Source organism: Vicugna pacos, unplaced genomic scaffold, assembly GCF_048564905.1.
Source record: "Vicugna pacos unplaced genomic scaffold, VicPac4 SAC-SAT, whole genome shotgun sequence".
Taxonomy (NCBI): domain Eukaryota; kingdom Metazoa; phylum Chordata; class Mammalia; order Artiodactyla; family Camelidae; genus Vicugna; species Vicugna pacos.
In genome coordinates, this window is record NW_027328721.1 from 2,226,084 (window position 1) to 2,245,048 (window position 18,965).

The following is an 18,965-nucleotide window of genomic DNA, read 5'->3' on the forward strand; positions in this document are numbered from 1 at the left end:
TAAATCCCCTAGCATTCCCTGGCACAGAGACATTAGGAAAACCCTCAGGGGAGACGAGCTTAGGCATTCCGTTAGAACCCACGCGCTGCCGACCGTTGGTGGAACCTCCCCACGCTCAGGATTCCGGAACAATTGTCAGTGCGTGGGGGAGCTCGAGAGACAACTCCACGCAGCTCTCTTCAGTCACAGGTGTTCCCTGTTCGGGGAAGTCCGAGAAATACCTTCCCTGACCTTGGTAAGGCAGCCTCTGTCCCTGGGACTTCCTGCAAACCACCCTAGCTGTCCCTGTCACAGAGACATTAGGAAAACCCTCAGGGGAGACGAGCTTAGGCATTCCTTTAGAACCCACGCGCTGCCGACCGTTGGTGGAACCTCCCCACGCTCAGGATTCCAGAAAAATTGTCAGTGCGTGGGGGAGCTCGAGAGACAACTCCACGCAGCTCTCTTCAGTCACAGATGTTCAATGTTCGGGGAAGTCTTAGAAATACTTTCCCTGACCTTGGGGAGGCAGAATCTTTCGCTGGGACTTCCTGGAAACTCCCCTAGCATTGCCTGGCACAGAGACATTAGGAAAACCCTCAGGGGAGACGAGCTTAGGCATTCCGTTATAACCCATGCGCTGCCGACGGTTGGTGGAACCTCCCCACGCTCAGGATTCCGGAAAAATTGTCAGTGCGTGGCGGAGCCCGAGAGACAACTCCACGCAGCTCTCTTCAGTCACAGGTGTTCCCTGTTCGCTGAAGTCCGAGAGATACCTTCCTTGACCTTTGGGAGGCAGCCTCTGTCCCTCAGACTTCCTACAACCCCCCTTGCATTCCCTTTCACAGAGACATTAGGATTAAACTCAGGGGAGACGAGCTTAGGCATTCCGTTAGAACCCACGAGCTGCCGACCGTTGGTGGAACCTCCCCACGCTCAGGATTCCGGAACCATTGTCAGTTCGTGGGGGAGCTCGAGAGACAACTCCACGCAGCTCTCTTCAGTCACAGGTGTTCCCTGTTCGGGGAAGTCTGAGAAATACCTTCCCTGAACTTAGGGAGCCAGCCATTGTCACTGGGAATTCCTGCAAACACCCCTAGCATTCCCTGGCACAGAGACATTAGGAAAACCCTCAGGGGAGACGAGCTTAGGCATTCCGTTATAACCCATGCGCTGCCGACGGTTGGTGGAACCTCCCCACGGTCAGGATTCCGGAACCATTGTCAGAGCGTGGGGGAGCTCGAGAGACAACTCCACGCAGCTCTCTTCAGTCACAGGTGTTCCCTGTTCGGGGAAGTCTGAGAAATACCTTCCCTGAACTTAGGGAGCCAGCCATTGTCACTGGGAATTCCTGCAAACACCCCTAGCATTCCCTGGCACAGAGACATTAGGAAAACCCTCAGGGGAGACGAGCTTAGGAATTCCGTTAGAACCCACGCGCTGCCGACCGTTGGTGGAACCTCCCCACGGTCAGGATTCCGGAACCATTGTCAGAGCGTGGGGGAGCTCGAGAGACAACTCCACGCAGCTCTCTTCAGTCACAGGTGTTCGCTGAATGGGGAAGTCTTAGAAATACCTTCCCTGACCTTGGGGAGGCAGCCTCTGTCCCTGGGAATTCCTGCAACACCCCTAGCATTCCCTGGCACAGAGACATTAGGAAAACCCTCAGGGGAGATGAGCTTATGCATTCCTTTAGAACCCACGCGTTGCCGACGGTTGGTGGAACCTCCCCACGCTCAGGATTCCGGAACCATTGTCAGTGCGTGGGGGAGCTCGAGAGACAACTCCACGCAGCTCTCTTCAGTCACAGGTGTTCCCTGTTCGGGGAAGTCCGAGAAATACCTTCCCTGACCTTTTGGAGGTAGCCTCTGTCCCTGGGACTTCCTGCTAAACCCCCTAGCATTCCCTGGCACAGAGACATTAGGAAAACCCTCAGGGGAGACGAGCTTAGGCATTCCGTTAGAACCCACGCGCTGCCGACCGTTGGTGGAACCTCCCCACGCTCAGGATTCCGGAACCATTGTCAGTGCGTGGGGGAGCTCGAGAGACAACTCCACGCAGCTCTCTTCAGTCACAGGTGTTCCCTGTTCGGGGAAGTCCGAGAAATACCTTCCCTGACCTTGGTGAGGCAGCCTCTGTCCCTGGGACTTCCTGCAAACCACCCTAGCTGTCCCTGTCACAGAGACATTAGGAAAACCCTCAGGGGAGACGAGCTTAGGCATTCCTTTAGAACCCACGCGCTGCCGACCGTTGGTGGAACCTCCCCACGCTCAGGATTCCGGAAAAATTGTCAGTGCGTGGGGGACCTCGAGAAACAACTCCACGCAGCTCTCTTCAGTCACAGGTGTTCCCTGTTCGCTGAAGTCCGAGAAATACCTTCCCTGACCTTGCGGAGGCAGCCTCTGTCCCTGGGACTTCCTGCTAAACCCCCTAGCATTCCCTGGCACAGAGACATTAGGAAAACCCTCAGGGGAGACGAGCTTAGGCATTCCGTTAGTACCCTCGCGCTGCCGACCGTTGGTGAAAACTCCCCACGCTTAGGATTCCGGAACCATTGTCAGTGCGTGGGGGAGCTTGAGAGACAACTCCACGCAGCTCTCTTCAGTCACAGGTGTTCCCTGTTCGCGGAAGTCCGAGAAAAACCTTCCCTGACTTTGGGAGGCAGCCTCTGTCCCTCTGACTTCCTGCAACACCCCTAGCATTCCCTGGCACAGAGAAATTACGAAAATCCTCAGGGGAGACGAGCTTAGGCATTCCATTAGAACCCATGCACTGCCGACCGTTGGTGGAACCTCCACACGCTCAGGATTCCGGAAAAATTGTCAGTGCGTGGGGGAGCTCGAGAGACAACTCCACGCAGCTCTCTTCAGTCACAGATGTTCAATGTTCGGGGAAGTCTTAGAAATACTTTCCCTGACCTTGGGGAGGCAGAATCTTTCGCTGGGAATTCCTGGAAAATCCCCTAGCATTGCCTGGCACAGAGACATTAGGAAAACCCTCAGGGGAGACGAGCTAAAGCATTCCGTTAGAACCCACGCGCTGCCGACCGTTGGTGGAACCTCCCCACGCTCAGGATTCCGGAACCATTGTCAGTGCGTGGGGGAGCTCGAGAGACAATCCCACGCGGCTCTCTTCATTCACAGGTGTTCCCTGTTCGGGGAAGTCCGAGAAATAACTTCCCTGACCTTGGGGAGGCAGCCTCTGTCCCTGGGACTTCCTGCAATCCCCCTAGCATTCCCTGGCACAGAGACATTAGGAAAACCCTCAGGGGAGACGAGCTTAGGCATTCCGTTATAACCCATGCGCTGCCGACGGTTGGTGGAACCTCCCCACGCTCAGGATTCCGGAAAAATTGTCAGTGCGTGGGGGAGCCCGAGAGACAACTCCACGCAGCTCTCTTCAGTCACAGGTGTTCCCTGTTCGGGGAAGTCCGAGAAATACCTTCCCTGACCTTGGGGAGGTAGCCTCTGTCCCTGGGACTTCCTGCTAAACCTCCTAGCATTCCCTGGCACAGAGACATTAGGAAAACCCTCAGGGGAGACGAGCTTAGGCATTCCGTTAGAACCCACGCGCTGCCGACCGTTGGTGGAACCTCCCCACGCTCAGGATTCCGGAACCATTGTCAGTGCGTGGGGGAGCTCGAGAGACAACTCCACGCAGCTCTCTTCAGTCACAGGTGTTCCCTGTTCGGGGAAGTCCGAGAAAAACCTTCCCTGACCTTGGGGAGGCAGCCTCTGTCCCTGGGAATCCCTGCAAACCCCCCTAGCATTCCCTGGCACAGAGACATTAGGAAAACCCTCAGGGGAGACGAGCTTAGGCATTCCATTAGAACCCACGCGTTGCCGACCGTTGGTGGAACCTCCCCACGCTCAGGATTCTGGAATCATTGTCAGTGCGTGGGGGAGCTCGAGAGACAACTCCACGCATCTCTCTTCAGTCACAGGTGTTCCCTATTCGGGGAAGTCTTAGAAATATCTTCCCTGACCTTGGGGAGGCAGCCTATGTCCCTGGGATTTCCTGCAAACACCCCTAGAATTCCCTGGCACAGAGACATTAGGAAAACACTCAGGGGAGACGAGCTTATGCATTCCGTTAGAACCCACGCGCTGCCGACCGTTGGTGGAACCTCCCCACGCTCAGGATTCCGGAACCATTGTCAGTGCGTGGGGAAGCTCGAGAGACAACTCCACGCGGCTCTCTTCAGTCACAGGTGTTCCCTGTACGGGGAAGTCCGAGAAAAAACTTCCCTGACCTTGGGGAGGCAGCCTCTGTCCCTGGGACTTCCTGCAAACCCCCCTAGCATTCCCTGGCACAGAGACATTAGGAAAACCCTCAGGGGAGACGAGCTTAGGCATTCCGTTAAAACCCACGCGCTGCCGACCGTTGTTGGAACCTCCCCATGCTCAGGATTCCGGAACCATTGTCAGTGCGTGAGGGAGCTCGAGAGACAACTCCACGGAGCGCTCTTCAGTCACAGGTTTTCCCTGTTCGGGGAAGTCCGAAAAATACCTTCCCTGACCTTGGGGAGGTAGCCTCTGTCCCTGGGACTTCCTGCTAAACCTCCTAGCATTCCCTGGCACAGAGACATTAGGAAAACCCTCAGGGGAGACGAGCTTAGGCATTCCATTAGAACCCACGCGTTGCCGACCGTTGGTGGAACCTCCCCACGCTCAGGATTCCGGAATCATTGTCAGTGCGTGGGGGAGCTCGAGAGACAACTCCACGCAGCTCTCTTCAGTCACAGGTGTTCCCTATTCGGGGAAGTCTTAGAAATATCTTCCCTGACCTTGGGGAGGCAGCCTCTGTCCCTGGGAATCCCTGCAAACCCCCCTAGCATTCCCTGTCACAGAGACATTAGGAAAACCCTCAGGGGAGACGAGCTTAGGCATTCCCTTATAACCCACGCGCTGCCGACCGTTGGTGGAACCTCCCCACGCTCAGGATTCCGGAACCATTGTCAGTGCGTGAGGGAGCTCGAGAGACATCTCCACGCAGCTCTCTTCAGTCCCAGGTGTTCCCTGTTCGCTGAAGTCCGAGAAATACCTTCCCTGAACTTGGGGAGGCAGCCTCAGCCCCTGAGACTTCCTGCAAACCCCCCTAGCATTCCCTGGCACAGAGAAATTAGGAAAACCCTCAGGGGAGACAAGCTTAGGCATTCCGATAGAACCTACGCGCTGCCGATCGTTGGTGGAACCTCCCCACGCTCAGGATTCCGGAACCATTGTCAGTGCGTGGGGGAGCTCGAGAGACAACTCCACGAAGCTCTCTTCATTCACAGGTGTTCCCTGTTCGGGGAAGTGCGAGAAATACCATCCCTGACCTTGGGGAGGCAGCCTCTATCCCTGGGAATTCCTGCAAACACCCCTAGCATTCCCTGGCACTGAGACATTAGGAAAACCCTCAGGGGAGACGAGCTTAGGCATTCCGTTAGAACCCACGCGCTGCCGACCGTTGGTGGAACCTCCCCACGCTCAGGATTCCGGAAAAATTGTCAGTGCGTGGGGGAGCCCGAGAGACAACTCCACGGAGTGCTCTTCAGTCACAGGTGTTCCCTGTTCGTGGAAGTCCGAGAAATACCTTCCCTGACCTTGGGGAGGTAGCCTCTGTCCCTGGGACTTCCTGCTAAACCTCCTAGCATTCCCTGGCACAGAGACATTAGGAAAACCCTCAGGGGAGACGAGCTTAGGCATTCCGTTAGAACCCACGCGCTGCCGACCGTTGGTGGAACCTCCCCACGCTCAGGATTCGGAACCATTGTCAGTGCGTGGGGGAGCTCGAGAGACAACTCCACGCAGCTCTCTTCAGTCACAGGTGTTCCCTGTTCGGGGAAGTCCGAGAAATATCTTCCCTGACCTTGGGGAGGCAGCCTCTGTCCCTGGGAAACCCTGCACACCCCCCTAGCATTCCCTGGCACAGAGACATTAGGAAAACCCTCAGGGGAGACGAGCTTAGGCATTCCGTTATAACCCACGCGCTGCCGACCGTTGGTGGAACCTCCCCACGCTCAGGATTCAAGAACCATTGTCAGTGCGTGAGGGAGCTCGAGACACAACTCCACGGAGCGCTCTTCAGTCACAGGTGTTCCCTGTTCGGGGAAGTCCGAGAAATACCTTCCCTGACCTTGGGGAGGCAGCCTCTGTCCCTGCGACTTCCTGCAAACACCACTAGCATTCCCTGGCACAGAGACATTAGGAAAACCCTCAGGGGAGTCGAACTTAGGCATTCCGTTAGAACCCACGTGATGCCGACCGTTGGTGGAACCTCCCCACGCTCAGGATTCCGGAACCATTGTCAGTGCGTGGGGAAGCTCGAGAGACAACTCCACGCGGCTCTCTTCAGTCACAGGTGTTCCCTGTTCGGGGAAGTCCGAGAAAAAACTTCCCTGACCTTGGGGAGGCAGCCTCTGTCCCTGGGAATTCCTGCAAACCCCCCTAGCATTAACTGGCACAGAGACATTAGGAAAACCCTCAGGGAAGACGAGCTTAGGCATTCCGTTAGAACCCACGCGCTGCCGACCGTTGTTGGAACCTCCCCATGCTCAGAATTCCGGAACCATTGTCAGTGCGTGAGGGAGCTCGAGAGACAACTCCACGGAGCGCTCTTCAGTCACAGGTGTTCCCTGTTCGGGGAAGTCCGAGAAATACCTTCCCTGACCTTGGGGAGGCAGCCTCTGTCCCTGGGACTTCCTGCAAACCCCCCTAGCATTCCCTGGCACAGAGACATTAGGAAAACCCTCAGGGGAGACGAGCTTAGGCATTCCGTTAAAACCCACGCGCTGCCGACCGTTGTTGGAACCTCCCCATGCTCAGGATTCCGGAACCATTGTCAGTGCGTGAGGGAGCTCGAGAGACAACTCCACGGAGCGCTCTTCAGTCACAGGTTTTCCCTGTTCGGGGAAGTCCGAGAAATAACTTCCCTGAACTTGGGGAGGTAGCCTCTGTCCCTGGGACTTCCTGCTAAACCTCCTAGCATTCCCTGGCACAGAGACATTAGGAAAACCCTCAGGGGAGACGAGCTTAGGCATTCCGTTTGAACCCACGCGCTGCCGACCGTTGGTGGAACCTCCCCACGCTCAGGATTCCGGAACCATTGTCAGTGCGTGGGGGAGCTCGAGAGACAACTCCACGCAGCTCTCTTCAGTCACAGGTGTTCCCTGTTCGGGGAAGTCCGAGAAATACCTTCCCTGACCTTGGGGAGGCAGCCTCTGTCCCTGGGAATCCCTGCAAACCCCCCTAGCATTCCCTGGCACAGAGACATTAGGAAAACCCTCAGGGGAGACGAGCTTAGGCATTCCATTAGAACCCACGCGTTGCCGACCGTTGGTGGAACCTCCCCACGCTCAGGATTCCGGAATCATTGTCAGTGCGTGGGGGAGCTCGAGAGACAACTCCACGCAGCTCTCTTCAGTCACAGGTGTTCCCTATTCGGGGAAGTCTTAGAAATATCTTCCCTGACCTTGGGGAGGCAGCCTCTGTCCCTGGGAATCCCTGCAAACCCCCCTAGCATTCCCTGTCACAGAGACATTAGGAAAACCCTCAGGGGAGACGAGCTTAGGCATTCCGTTATAACCCACGCGCTGCCGACCGTTGGTGGAACCTCCCCACGCTCAGGATTCCGGAACCATTGTCAGTGCGTGAGGGAGCTCGAGAGACATCTCCACGCAGCTCTCTTCAGTCACAGGTGTTCCCTGTTCGCTGAAGTCCGAGAAATATATTCCCTGAACTTGGGGAGGCAGCCTCAGTCCCTTAGACTTCCTGCAAACCCCCCTAGCATTCCCTGGCACAGAGAAATTAGGAAAACCCTCAGGGGAGACAAGCTTAGGCATTCCTTTATACCCTACGCGCTGCCGATCGTTGGTGGAACCTCCCCACGCTCAGGATTCCGGAACCATTGTCAGTGCGTGGGGAACTCGAGAGACAACTCCACGAAGCTCTCTTCATTCACAGGTGTTCCCTGTTCGGGGAAGTGCGAGAAATACCTTCCCTGACCTTGGGTAGGCAGCCTCTGTCCCTGGGAATTCCTGCAAACACCCCTAGCATTCCCTGGCACAGAGACATTAGGAAAACCCTCAGGGGAGACGAGCTTAGGCATTCCGATAGAACCTACGCGCTGCCGATCGTTGGTGGAACCTCCCCACGCTCAGGATTCCGGAACCATTGTCAGTGCGTGGGGGAGCTCGAGAGACAACTCCACGAAGCTCTCTTCATTCACAGGTGTTCCCTGTTCGGGGAAGTGCGAGAAATACCATCCCTGACCTTGGGGAGGCAGCCTCTATCCCTGGGAATTCCTGCAAACACCCCTATCATTCCCTGGCACTGAGACATTAGGAAAACCCTCAGGGGAGACGAGCTTAGGCATTCCGTTAGAACCCACGCGCTGCCGACCGTTGGTGGAACCTCCCCACGCTCAGGATTCCGGAACCATTGTCAGTGCGTGGGGGAGCTTGAGAGACAACTCCACGCAGCTCTCTTCAGTCACAGGTGTTCCCTGTTCGCGGAAGTCCGAGAAAAACCTTCCCTGACCTTTGGGAGGCAGCCTCTGTCCCTCTGACTTCCTGCAACACCCCTAGCATTCCCTGGCACAGAGAAATTAGGAAAATCCTCAGGGGAGACGAGCTTAGGCATTCCATTAGAACCCATGCACTGCCGACCGTTGGTGGAACCTCCCCACGCTCAGGATTCCGGAAAAATTGTCAGTGCGTGGGGGAGCTCGAGAGACAACTCCACGCAGCTCTCTTCAGTCACAGGTGTTCAATGTTCGGGGAAGTCTTAGAAATACTTACCCTGACCTTGGGGAGGCAGCCTCTGTCCCTGGGAATTCCTGCAAACCCCCCTAGCATTCCCTGGCACAGAGACATTAGGAAAACCCTCAGGGGAGACAAGCTTAGGCATTCCGTTAGAACCTAAGCACTGCCGACCGTTGCTGGAACCTCCCAACGTTTAGGATTCCGAAACCATTGTCAGTGCGTGGGGGAGCTCGAGAGACAACTCCACGAAGCTCTCTTCAGTCACAGGTGTTCCCTCTTCGGGGAAGTCCGAGAAATATCTTCCCTGACCTTGGGGAGGCAGCCTCTGTCCCTGGGACTTCCTGAAAACCCCCCTAGCATACCCTGGCACAGAGACATTAGGAAAACCCTCAGGGGAGACGAGCTTAGGCATTCCTTTAGAACCCAAGCGCTGCCGACCGTTGGTGGAACCTCCCCACGCTCAGGATTCCGGAAACATTGTCAGTGCGTGGGGGACCTCGAGAGACATCTCCACGCAGCTCTCTTCAGTCACAGGTGTTCCCTGTTCGCTGAAGTCCGAGAAATACCTTCCCTGAACTTGAGGAGGCAGCCTCAGTCCCTGAGACTGCCTGCAAACCCCCCTAGCATTCCCTGGCACAGAGAAATTAGGAAAACCCTCAGGGGAGACAAGCTTAGGCATTCCTTTAGACCCTACGCGCTGCCGATCGTTGGTGGAACCTCCATACGCTCAGGATTCCGGAACCATTGTCAGTGCGTGGGGGAGCTCGAGAGACAACTCCACGAAGCTCTCTTCATTCACAGGTGTTCCCTGTTCGGGGAAGTGCGAGAAATACCATCCCTGACCTTGGGGAGGCAGCCTCTGTCCCTGGGAATTCCTGCAAACACCCCTAGCATTCCCTGGCACAGAGACATTAGGAAAACCCTCAGGGGAGACGAGCTTAGGCATTCCGATAGAACCTACGCGCTGCCGATCGATGGTGGAACCTCCCCACGCTCAGGATTCCGGAACCATTGTCAGTGCGTGGGGGAACTCGAGAGAGAACTCCACGAAGCTCTCTTCATTCACAGGTGTTCCCTGTTCGGGGAAGTGCGAGAAATACCATCCCTGACCTTGGGGAGGCAGCCTCTGTCCCTGGGAATTCCTGCAAACACCCCTAGCATTCCCTGGCACTGAGACATTAGGAAAACCCTCAGGGGAGACGAGCTTAGGCATTCCGTTAGAACCCACGCGCTGCCGACCGTTGGTGGAACCTCCCCACGCTCAGGATTCCGGAACCATTGTCAGTGCGTGGGGGAGCTCGAGAGAAAACTCAACACAGCTCTCTTCATTCACAGGTGTTCCCTGTTCGGGGAAGTCCGAGAAATACCTTCCCTGACCTTGGGGAGGCAGCCTCTGTCCTTGGGACTTCCTGCAAACTCCCCTAGCATTCCCTGGCACAGAGACATTAGGAAAACCCTCATGGGAGACAAGCTTAGGCATTCCGTTAGAACCCACGCGCTGCCGACCGTTGGTGGAACCTCCCCACGCTCAGGATTCCGGAACCATTGTCAGTGCGTGGGGGAGCTCGAGAGACAACTCCACGCAGCTCTCTTCAGTCACAGGTGTTCCCTGTTTGGGAAGTCCGAGAAATACCTTCCCTGACCTTGCGGAGGCAGCCTCTGCCCCTGGGACTTCCTGCTAAACCCCCTAGCATTCCCTGGCACAGAGACATTAGGAAAACCCTCAGGGGAGACGAGCTTAGGCATTCCGTTAGTACCCACGCGCTGCCGACCGTTGGTGAAAACTCACCACGCTTAGGATTCCGGAACCATTGTCAGTGCGTGGGGGAGCTTGAGAGACAACTCCACGCAGCTCTCTTCAGTCACAGGTGTTCCCTGTTCGCGGAAGTCCGAGAAAAACCTTCCCTGACCTTTGGGAGGCAGCCTCTGTCCCTCTGACTTCCTGCAACCCCCCTAGCATTCCCTGGCACAGAGAAATTAGGAAAACCCTCAGGGGAGACGAGCTTAGGCATTCCATTAGAACCCATGCACAGCCGACCGTTGGTGGAACCTCCCCACGCTCAGGATTCCGGGAAAATTGTCAGTGCGTGGGGGAGCTCGAGAGACAACTCCACGCAGCTCTCTTCAGTCACAGGTGTTCAATGTTCGGGGAAGTCTTAGAAATACTTACCCTGACCTTGGGGAGGCAGAATCTTTCGCTGGGAATTCCTGGAAACTCCCCTAGCATTGCCTGGCACAGAGACATTAGGAAAACCCTCAGGGGAGACGAGCTAAAGCATTCCGTTAGAACCCACGCGCTGCCGACCGTTGTTGGAACCTCCCCACGCTCAGGATTCCGGAACCATTGTCAGTGCGTGGGGGAGCTCGAGAGACAATCCCACGCGGCTCTCTTCATTCACAGGTGTTCCCTGTTCGGGGAAGTCCGAGAAATAACTTCCCTGACCTTGGGGAGGCAGCCTCTGTCCCTGGGACTTCCTGCAATCCCCCTAGCATTCCCTGGCACAGAGAAATTAGGAAAACCCTCAGGGGAGACGAGCTTAGGCATTCCGTTATAACCCATGCGCTGCCGACGGTTGGTGGAACCTCCCCACGCTCAGGATTCCGGAAAAATTGTCAGTGCGTGGGGGAGCCCGAGAGACAACTCCACGCAGCTCTCTTCAGTCACAGGTGTTCCCTGTTCGGGGAAGACCGAGAAATACCTTCCCTGACCTTGGGGAGGCAGCCTCTGTCCCTGGGACTTCCTGCAAACCCCCCTAGCATTCCCTGCCACAGAGATATTAGGAAAACCCTCAGGGGAGACGAGCTTAGGAATTCCGTTAGAACCCACGCGCTGACGACTGTTGGTGGAACCTCCCCACGGTCAGGATTCCGGAACCATTGTCAGAGCGTGGGGGAGCTCGAGAGACAACTCCACGCAGCTCTCTTCAGTCACAGGTGTTCGCTGAACGGGGAAGTCTTAGAAATACCTTCCCTGACTTTGGGGAGGCAGCCTCTGTCCCTGGGAATTCCTGCAAACCCCCCTAGCATTCCCTGGCACAGAGACATTAGGAAAACCCTCAGGGGAGACAAGCTTAGGCATTCCTTTAGACCCTACGCGCTGCCGATCGTTGGTGGAACCTCCATACGCTCAGGATTCCGGAACCATTGTCAGTGCGTGGGGGAGCTCGAGAGACAACTCCACGAAGCTCTCTTCATTCACAGGTGTTCCCTGTTCGGGGAAGTGCGAGAAATACCATCCCTGACCTTGGGGAGGCAGCCTCTGTCCCTGGGAATTCCTGCAAACACCCCTAGCATTCCCTGGCACAGAGACATTAGGAAAACCCTCAGGGGAGACGAGCTTAGGCATTCCGATAGAACCTACGCGCTGCCGATCGTTGGTGGAACCTCCCCACGCTCAGGATTCCGGAACCATTGTCAGTGCGTGGGGGAACTCGAGAGACAACTCCACGAAGCTCTCTTCATTCACAGGTGTTCCCTGTTCGGGGAAGTGCGAGAAATACCATCCCTGACCTTGGGGAGGCAGCCTCTGTCCCTGGGAATTCCTGCAAACACCCCTAGCATTCCCTGGCACTGAGACATTAGGAAAACCCTCAGGATAGACGAGCTTAGGCATTCCGTTAGAACCCACGCGCTGCCGACCGTTGGTGGAACCTCCCCACGCTCAGGATTCCAGAACCATTGTCAGTGCGTGGGGGAGCTCGAGAGACAACTCAACACAGCTCTCTTCAGTCACAGGTGTTCCCTGTTCGGGGAAGTCCGAGAAATAACTTCCCTGACCTTGGGGAGGCAGCCTTTGTCACTGGGACTTCCTGCAAATCCCCCTAGCATTCCCTGGCACAGAGACATTAGGAAAACCCTCAGGGGAGATGAGCTTAGGCATTCCGTTAGAACCGACGCGCTGCCGACAGTTGGTTGAACCTCCCCACGCTCAGGATTCCGGAACCATTGTCAGTGCGTGGGGGAGCTCGAGAGACAACTCCACGCAGCTCTCTTCAGTCACTGGTGTTCCCTGTTCGGGGAAGTCCGAGAAATACCTTCCCTGACCTTGTGGAGGCCGCCTCTGTCACTGGGACTTCCTGCAAACTCCCCAAGCATTCCCTGGCACAGAGGCATTAGGAAAACCTTCAGGGGAGACGAGCACAGGCATTCCGTTAGAACCCGCGCGCTGCCGACCGTTGGTGGAACCTCCCCACGCTCAGGATTCCGGAACCATTATCAGTGCGTGGGGGAGCTTGAGAGACAACTCCACGCAGCTCTCTTCAGTCACAGGTGTTCCCTGTTCGGGGAAGTCCGAGAAATAGCTTCCCTGACCTTGGGGAGGCAGCCTCTGTCCCTGGGACTTCCTGCAAACCCCCCTAGCATTCCCTGGCACAGATATATTAGGAAAACCCTCAGGGGAGACGAGCTTATTCATTCCGTTAGAAACCACGCGCTGCCCACCGTTGGTGGAACCTCCCCACGCTCAGGATTCCGGAACCATTGTCAGTGTGTGGGGGAGCACGAGAGACAACTCCACGCAGCTCTCTTCAGTCACAGGTGTTCCCTGTTTGGGGAAGTCCGAGAAATACCTTCCCTGAACTTGGGGAGGCAGCCTCTGACCCTGGGACTTCCTGAAAACCCCCCTAGCATTCCCTGGCACAGAGACATTAGGAAAACCCTCAGGGGAGACGAGCTTAGGCATTCCGTTAGAACTTACGTACTGCCGACCGTTGCTGGAACCTCCCCACGCTCAGGATTCCGAAACCATTGTCAGTGCGTGGGGGAGCTCGAGAGACAACTCCACGAAGCTCTCTTCAGTCACAGGTGTTCCGTGATCGGGGAAGTCCGAGAAATACCTTCCCTGAACTTGGGGAGGCAGCCTTTGTCACTGGGACTTCCTGCAAACCCCCCTAGCATTCCCTGGCACAGAGACATTAGGAAAACCCTCAGGGGAGACGAGCTTAGGCATTCCGTTAGAACCCACGCGCTGCACACCGTTGGTGGAACCTCCCCACGCTCAGGTTCCGGAAGCATTGTCAGTGCGTGGGGGAGCTCGAGAGACAACTCCACGCAGCTCTCTTCATTCACAGGTTATCCCTGTTCGGGGAAGTCCGAGAAATACCTTCCCTGACTTTGGGGAGGCAGCCTCTGTCCCTGGGACTTCCTGCAAACCCCCCTAGCATTCCCTGGCACAGAGACATTAGGAAAACCCTCAGGGGAGACGAGCTTAGGCATTCCGTTAGGACCCACGTGATGCCGACCGTTGGTGGAACCTCCCCACGCTCAGGATTCCGGAACCATTGTCAGTGCGTGGGGGAGCTCGAGAGACAACTCCACGCAGCTCTCTTCAGTCACAGGTGTTCCCTGTTCGGGGAAGTCCGAGAAATACCATCACTTACTTTGGGGAGTCAGCCTCTGTCCCTGGGATTTCCTACAAACCCCCCTAGCATTCCCTGGCACAGAGACATTAGGAAAACCCTCAAGGGAGACGAGCTTAGGCATTCCGTTAGAACCCACGCGCTGCCGACCGTTGGTGGAACCTCCCCACGCCCAGGATTCCAGAACCATTGTCAGTGCGTGAGGGAGCTCGAGAGACAACTCCGCGCAGCTCTCTTCAGTCACCGGTGTTCCCTGTTCGGGGAAGTCCGAGAAATACCTTCCCTGACCTTGCGGAGGCAGCCTCTGTCCCTGGGACTTCCTGAAAACCCCTCTAGCATTCCCTGGCACAGAGACATTAGGAAAACCCTCAGGGGAGACGAGCTTAGGCATTCCGTTACAACCTACGCACTGCCGACCGTTGGTGGAACCTCCCCACGCTCAGGATTGCGGAAACATTGTCAGTGCGTGGGGGAGTTCGATAGACAACTCCACGAAGCTCTCTTCAGTCACCGGTGTTCCCTGTTTGGGGAAGTCCGAGAAATAACTTCCCTGACCTTGGGGAGGCAGCCTCTGACCCTGGGAATTATTGCAAACCCCCCTAGCATTCCCTGACACAGAGACATTAGGAAAACCCTCAGGGGAGACGAGCTTAGGCATTTCGTTAGAACCCACGCGCTGCAGACCATTGGTGGAACCTCCCACGCTCAGGATTCCGGAAGAATTTTCAGTGCGTGGGGGAGCTCTAGAGACAAATCCACGCAGCTCTCTTGAGTCACAGGTGTTCCCTGTTCGGGGAAGTCCGAGAAATACCTTCCCTGACCTTTGTGAGGCAGCATCTGTCCCTCGGATTTCCTGCAAACACCCCTAGCCTTCACTGGCACAGAGACATTAGGAAAACCCTCAAGGGAGACGAGCTTAGGCATTCCGTTAGAACCCACGCGCTGCCGACCGTTGGTGGAACCTCCCCACGCTCAGGATTCCGGAACCATTGTCAGTGCGTGGGGGAGCTCGAGAGACAACTCCACGCAGCTCTCTTCAGTCACAGGTGTTCCCTGTTCGGGGAAGTCCGAGAAATACCTTCCATGACCTTAGGGAGGTAGCCTCTGTCCCTGGGATTTCCTGTAAACCCCCCAAGCATTCCCTGGCACAGAGACATTAGGAAAACCCTCAGGGGAGGCTAGCTTAAGCATTCCGTTAGGACCCACGTGCTGCCGACCGTTGGTGGAACTTCCCCACGCTCAGGATTCCTGAAACACTGTCAGTTCGTGGGGGAGCTTGTGAGACAACTTCACGAAGCTCTCTTCAGTCACAGGTGTTCCCTATTCGGGGAAGTCCGAGAAATACCTTCCCTGACCTTGGGGTGGCAGCCTCTGGCCCTGGGACTTCCTACAAAACCCCCTAGCATTCCCTGGCACAGAGACATGAGGAAAACCCTCAGGGGAGACGAGCACAGGCATTCCGTTAGAACCCGCGCGCTGCCGACCGTTGGTGGAACCTCCACACGCTCAGGATTCCGGAACCATTGTCATTGCGTGGGGGAGCTCGAGAGAAAACTCCACGCAGCTCTCTTCAGTCACAGGTGTTCCCTCTTTGGGGAAGTCCGAGAAATTCCTTCCCTGACCTTGTGGAGGCCGCCTCTGTCACTGGGACTTCCTGCAAACTCCCTAAGCATTCCCTGGCACAGAGGCATTAGGAAAACCCTCAGGGGAGACGAGCACAGGCATTCCGTTAGAACCCGCGCGCTGCCGACCGTTGGTGGAACCTCCCCACGCTCAGGATTCCGGAACCATTGTCAGTGCGTGGGGGAGCTTGAGAGACAACTCCACGCAGCTCTCTTCAGTCACAGGTGTTCCCTGTTCGGGGAAGTCTGAGAAATAGCTTCCCTGACCTTGGGGAGGCAGCCTCTGCCCCTGGGACTTCCTGCTAAACCCCCTAGCATTCCCTGGCACAGAGACATTAGGAAAACCCTCAGGGGAGACGAGCTTAGGCATTCCGTTAGAACCCACGCGCTGCCGACCGTTGGTGGAACCTCCCCGTGCTCAGGATTCCGGAACCATTGTCAGTGCGTGGAGGAGCTCGAGAGACAACTCCACGAAGCTCTCTTCAGTCACAGGTGTTCCCTGTTCGGGGAAGTCCGAGAAATAACTTCCCTGACCTTGGGGAGGCAGCCTCTGTCCCTGGGACTTCCTGCAAACCCCCCTAGCATTCCCTGGCACAGAGATATTAGGAAAACCCTCAGGGGAGACGAGCTTATTCATTCCGTTAGAAACCACGCGCTGCCGACCGTTGGTGGAACCTCCCCACGCTCAGGATTCCGGAACCATTGTCAGTGCGTGGGGGAGCTCGAGAGAAAACTCCACGCAGCTCTCTTTAGTCTCAGGGGTTCCCTGTTCGGGGAAGTCCGAGAAATAACTTCCCTGACCTTGGGGAGGCAGCCTTTGTCACTGGGACTTCCTGCAAACCCTCCTAACATTCCCTGGCATAGAGACATTAGGAAAACCCTCAGGGGAGACGAGCTTAGACATTCCGATAGAACCGACGCGCTGCCGACCGTAGGTGGAACCTCCCCACGCTCAGGATTCCGGAACCATTGTCAGTGTGTGGGGGAGCTCGAGAGACAACTCCACGCAGCTCTCTTCAGTCACAGGTGTTCCCTGTTTGGGGAAGTCCGAGAAATACCTTCCCTGTACTTGGGGAGGCAGCCTCTGTCCCTGGGACTTCCTGCAAACACCCCTAGCATTCCCTGGCACAGAGATATTAGGAAAACCCTCAGGGGAGACAAGCTTAGGCATTTCGTTAGAAACTACGCACTGCCGACCGTTGCTGGAACCTCCCCACGCTCAGGATTCCGAAACAATTGTCTGTGCGTGGGGGAGCTCGAGAGACAACTCCACGAAGCTCTCTTCAGTCACAGGTGTTCCCTGTTCGGGGAAGTCCGAGAAATACCGTCCTTGACCTTGGGGAGGCAGCCTCTGTCCCTGAGACTTCCGGAAAACCCCCCTAGCATTCCCTGGCACAGAGACATTAGGAAAACCCTCAGGGGAGACAAGCTTAGGCATTCCGTTAGAACTTACGTACTGCCGACCGTTGCTGGAACCTCCCCACGCTCAGGATTCCGAAACCATTGTCAGTGCGTGGGGGAGCTCGAGAGACAACTCCAAGAAGCTCTCTTCAGTCACAGGTGTTCCCTGTTCGGGGAAGTCCGAGAAATACCTTCCCTGATCTTGGGGATGCAGCCTCAGTCACTGGGACTTCCTGCAAACCCCCCTAGCATTCCCCGGCACAGAGATATTAGGAAAACCCTCAGGGGAGACGAGCTTAGGCATTCCGTTAGAACCCACGCGCTGCCGACCGTTGGTGGAACCTCCCCACGCTCAGGATTCCGGAAGCATTGTCAGTGCGTGGGGGAGCTCGATAGACAACTCCACGCAGCTCTCTTCAGTCACAGGTTATCCCTGTTCGGGGAAGTCCGAGAAATACCTTCCCTGACTTTGGGGAGGCAGCCTCTGTCCCTGGGACTTCCTGCAAAACCCCCTAGCATTCCCTGGCACAGAGACATTAGGAAAACCCTCAGGGGAGACGAGCTTAGGCATTCCGTAAGGACCCACGTGTTGCCGACCGTTGGTGGAACCTCCCCACGCTCAGGATTCCGGAACCATTGTCAGTGCTTGAGGGAGCTCGAGAGACAACTCCACGCAGCTCTCTTCAGTCACAGGTGTTCCCTGTTCGGGGAAGTCCGAGAAATACCATCCCTTACTTTGGGGAGTCAACCTCCGTCCCTGGGATTTCCTACAAACCCCCCTAACATTCCCTGGCACAGAGACATTAGGAAAACCCTCAAGGGAGACGAGCTTAGGCATTCCGTTAGAACCCACGCGCTGCCGACCGTTGGTTGAACCTCCCCACGCTCAGGATTCCGGAACCATTGTCTGTGCGTGGGGGAGCTCGAGAGACAACTCCACGAAGCTCTCTTCAGTCACAGGTGTTCCCTGTTTGGGGAAGTCCGAGAAATACCTTCCCTGACCTTGGGGAGGCAGCCTCTGTCCCTGGGAATTCCTGCAAACCCCCCTAGCATTCCCTGGCACAGAGACATTAGGAAAACCCTCAGGGGAGACGAGCTTAGGCATTCCATTAGAACCCACGCGCTGTCGACCGTTGGTGGAACCTCCCCACGCTCAGGATTCCAGAACCATTGTCAGTGCGTGGGGGAGCTCGAGAGACAACTCCGCGCAGCTCTCTTCAGTCACAGGTGTTCCCTGTTCGGGGAAGTCCGAGAAATACCTTCCCTGACATTGCGGAGGCAGCCTCTGTCCCTGGGACTTCCTGAAAACCCCTCTAGCATTCCCTGGCACAGAGACATTAGGAAAACCCTCAGGGGAGACGAGCTTAGGCATTCTGTTACAACCTACGCACTGCCGACCGTTGGTGGAACCTCCCCACGCTCAGGATTCCGGAACCATTGTCAGTGCGAGGGGGAGCTCGATAGACAACTCCACGAAGCTCTCTTCAGTCACCGGTGTTCCCTGTTTGGGGAAGTCCGAGAAATAACTTCCCTGACCTTGGGGAAGCAGCCTCTGTCCCTGGGAATTCCTGCAAACCCCCCTAGCATTCCCTGGCACAGAGACATTAGGAAAACCCTCAGGGGAGACGAGCTTTGGCATTTTGTTAGAACCCACGCGCTGCCGACCGTTGGTGGAACCTCCCCGTGCTCAGGATTCCGGAACCATTGTCAGTGCGTGGAGGAGCTCGAGAGACAACTCCACGAAGCTCTCTTCAGTCACAGGTGTTCCCTGTTCGGGGAAGTCCGAGAAATAACTTCCCTGACCTTGGGGAGGCAGCCTCTGTCCCTGGGACTTCCTGCAAACCCCCCTAGCATTCCCTG